Genomic DNA, 3,635 nt, shown 5'->3' with positions numbered 1-3,635 from the left:
GAAAGTCAGCACTGCACTGCGCTGCGCATGTATCTTTCATATATTTCAATTTGTCCAAAAAATAATTTTGTTAGTGAAAACGAGACATGACCACTTTTTATTAAAAATAGAAGTGGAGCAGTATTTTTTATGGCTACTATTTTAAAGGTGGTTATTAACTGGAGGTAAAGTACGAATACTGACGATTTCGATTAAAAAATTTGATGGTCTAGAGAAATTGTCACGCAGTCTGTCTGTTGAACATGGTATATAGAAAGCTCAAACATTGCTAAAGATATATTAGAGAGGGGTGGATAGAAAAAGTAGTTGAAGTATTGTTAGTGGAAAATAGAATTAGTTGAACCGATTGGGTCTGATTATCTAATCTCATTTGGGCCTCCTCTATAGTTCTTCAACAATAGCTTGAATTGGGCCTGCTTTCCAAAATAATTTTGTGTGAGTAATATGGTCCCAGTTATTAGGTCGTTTGAGCTTTTTATGTACTCCCCCCGTCCCTCTGTTATAGAGACATTTCTTTTCGACACGAGATTTAAGAAAAATTATTTTTAATGAGTTAAGTCAAAGGAGAATAAAGTAGAAAGGAAAAGGGTAGAGAAATGAAGAGAGAGTAAAGTATTTTTTGCCAAAAAAGGAAATGACTCAGCTACAGTGGGACAACCTAAAAAGGAATACAGCGGAGGGAGTACTAATGTACTCTTCTAGTATTTTACCCCTATTTTTTGTATTTAAAAAAAATCAACTAGTACTAAATACATAACTTGTCATGTACTTGTTCAATTATTACGTCACTGGGCTGTGAGTGTGTGACCCAATGTTTATGTAAATTCTAATGTGAATCGTTCATCAAATCTACTAGAAAAAAATAAATAAAAAAACATACCACTTTCGAGATTCGACAAGTTCTCATTCGTTCAACTAATCTATAAATATAAAGCCAACATTAATTGCAAAACAAAAAAACAAAATAGTGAACAGGAAGCATCCAAGAATGGAAGGAGTCAATCAACAAAGTGTTAAGGGATAATTTCCCTTAACAAGTTTCCGGCGTCGCAAAGGCGATCGGAGGAGGGATAAACTGTAGTCACGGGAGCTTTGCCCGTCGGTCATACCAAGAACAAAACATAATTAAAATAAACGCATGAAAATAAAATAAAGATGATTTGATATTTCTTGATTGAATGACAAGAATACAATGTGTAGCATCCCGAAAATTTGTGACTTATTTTATTTTATTAATGAAGATGTTGATTGGGAAATTCAATTATGAAATTTAATTTCTATGTGATTGAGTAAATTATGTGAAATTAGTTGTTGTGAGTTATGTGAAATAATGTGAATAAATTTCCAATGTGTGAATTAAATTAAATGGGATCATGCATAATTATTCTAGCTATTTTATTAGAATTTTCGGCCCTCCTATTTATTGGAAATAATATTATCTTTCTTGGATTTAATTAATTCTTTTGGGATATTTATCCAAATTAAATCCAAACCAAATTGTCCCTATGTTATTCTACATGATTTTTGACCCTTGTCCATCCCTTGAAAATTTTGAAATTCTCCTATTAATTAGGAGAAGGAATTATTTTGTAGATTTAATTGGTACTTTGTTTATTTTCTTCCTTGAATTAAAATCCAATCAAATCTTACCATATCTTGCCAAATCTTTCCTTATTTCCTTGTGGAAATAATCTTAATTTTCGACCCCCCCTATATTTTAAAGGGATTAATATTTTGTTCCTATTTTGTGGGATTTTTTCTCTCCAAATAAATTTGATTTGAACCATATCTCTATTTAATTAGTCTAAAAAATCCCACAACCCCAATTTCTCTCAAAATACACGCCTACTTCCTTATTTCCTATTTTTCTTCCACAAATTTTAATTGTTTTATTTAAGTGGGGGAATAAATCCTTGAATATAAATTAAAAAAAACCCTAATCCTAATCTCCCCCACAATTCACACGCCTCCCTCAACTCTCTCCCTCTCTCCCACACGCCTCCCTCCCCTCCTTCTCCCTCTCAAGTGCTCCAAATCGGTTCTTCACAAATTCGTCATCGTTGCTTTGATTTGGAGTTGGAAACTCAAAGATCCGTTGAAGAATCAAACCACTCGTCGTTTCTACCGATTGTTTTTCAAGGGAAAGGTATATTTTGATCCATTTTTCTCATTCTTACCGTTTAATCCATAATATTTTAAACCCCCATGCATATAGTTGAGTGGAGATTTGTAAACCTAAGAACTAAATGGTTGGGAAGGAAGTTTGTACAAGATTGTGTATGTGTGTGCGTGGATGGGTGTGTTGGATGTATAAATTGTGAATATTATGTGTGATTAGGGAGGCATGGTTGTGAATGGGTATTTGGAAGCATGAATATGTATGTGTGGAAGTATGATGGACAAACTAGTGTTTGTGGGTGTTGAGTATGAAAATTGTTGTGTACGGGCAGTAGGTTCCGATGTCTGTTAGACCAATCAAACGATCTTATTTTGGCACGAATTTTTTAACTGGATGAAGTTTTAGATGTCTTCTGTGTTGTGTCCAAATTTCAGCTACAATCGATGACGGATGAATTTTTAACGAATTTTTCAATTGAACTGCGCAGTCCTGTCAGATTTGTGTTTCGTTTAGTGAGTTTCGTCTTTGGTTTGACCGATCAAAAGATATGATTTTGGCGTGAAATTTTAACTGAATAAACCCTTATGTGTCTACTGTGTGGTGACCGAATTTTAGCTTTAAATGATATCGGATGGAATTTTAATGATTTTTACAAAAGGACTGCGCTGTTCTGTCAGATTCATGTTTTGGTTGCGATAGTCCTTGATGACGAGTTTTGAATGAAGTACATGATACATGTACGAGTAAGGCTCTGATCTTATGATGTGGTTATGTGTGTTGATGTATGCTAAAGTGATAGTTTCTTTTATGATTGTGAGCGATTATGATGGGCAATGTAAGAAAACAATGAAAGGAACGATAGGGCATGCATGTTTGATGTGATGGTGGAAAACTGATTGTGTTATGTGCTTATGGTGATGACAAGGGTTATTGGGCGTACGTGAGTACGAAGAAGCAAGGGTTGCAATAAAGTTGTGAACTGTGAGCTTTCTTTTACTGAAACTCTTTTACTCTTTCAAAAGTATGATTATGGTGTAATAAGGGTGATTTAAATTGTGATGCCATGCCATGTTTGTTTGATGATGAGATTGTTGCCTAATGCCTAGATTGTGTAACACCCGTACCTTAATTAAGAAGTTAATTTTCATGTAACGGAATAATTGATAAAATTATTTCGAAATGTTATGCTTCCCGATAATTGTGTTATGGAAAAATTATGGTTTATGTGTTGATGTGAAAAGGAATGTTTTGAGGTTGTTAATTGTGAACGTTGGGAGACACGTTAAAGGTCTCGTTGTAAGGTCGATGATGAAATTGCTACTCTTTAGCAAGACGAATGAATTATTTGGAAGGAAATATATGTTTTAATGGGCAACGACGCGCCTAAGTCGAGGGTCGATCGAATGAATATTTTATTTGGAACAACACCAAATATAAATTTTGTACGATTTCTCGTACTATAATTTTTGGGAGATGAAGAACGGGATAACAAAATAAAAATGAAGACCCGTGAATT

General features: G+C 34.1%; 1 long non-coding RNA gene across 1 annotated transcript; it reads left to right on the top strand.

Annotated features, from left to right (window-relative positions):
• Window positions 1-1,958: 1,958 nt before the first annotated feature.
• Window positions 1,959-3,359, top strand: LOC121762476. Its single transcript, XR_006042224.1, has 2 exons — window positions 1,959-2,146; window positions 3,045-3,359. It is a non-coding gene; the product is annotated as an uncharacterized LOC121762476 (long non-coding RNA).
• Window positions 3,360-3,635: the final 276 nt, after the last annotated feature.

The sequence above is a fragment of the Salvia splendens genome, chromosome 13, assembly GCF_004379255.2.
Source record: "Salvia splendens isolate huo1 chromosome 13, SspV2, whole genome shotgun sequence".
Lineage (NCBI taxonomy): Eukaryota > Viridiplantae > Streptophyta > Magnoliopsida > Lamiales > Lamiaceae > Salvia > Salvia splendens.
Note: the sequence above shows the minus strand (reverse complement) of the source record. Positions and strands in the feature narration are given on the sequence as shown.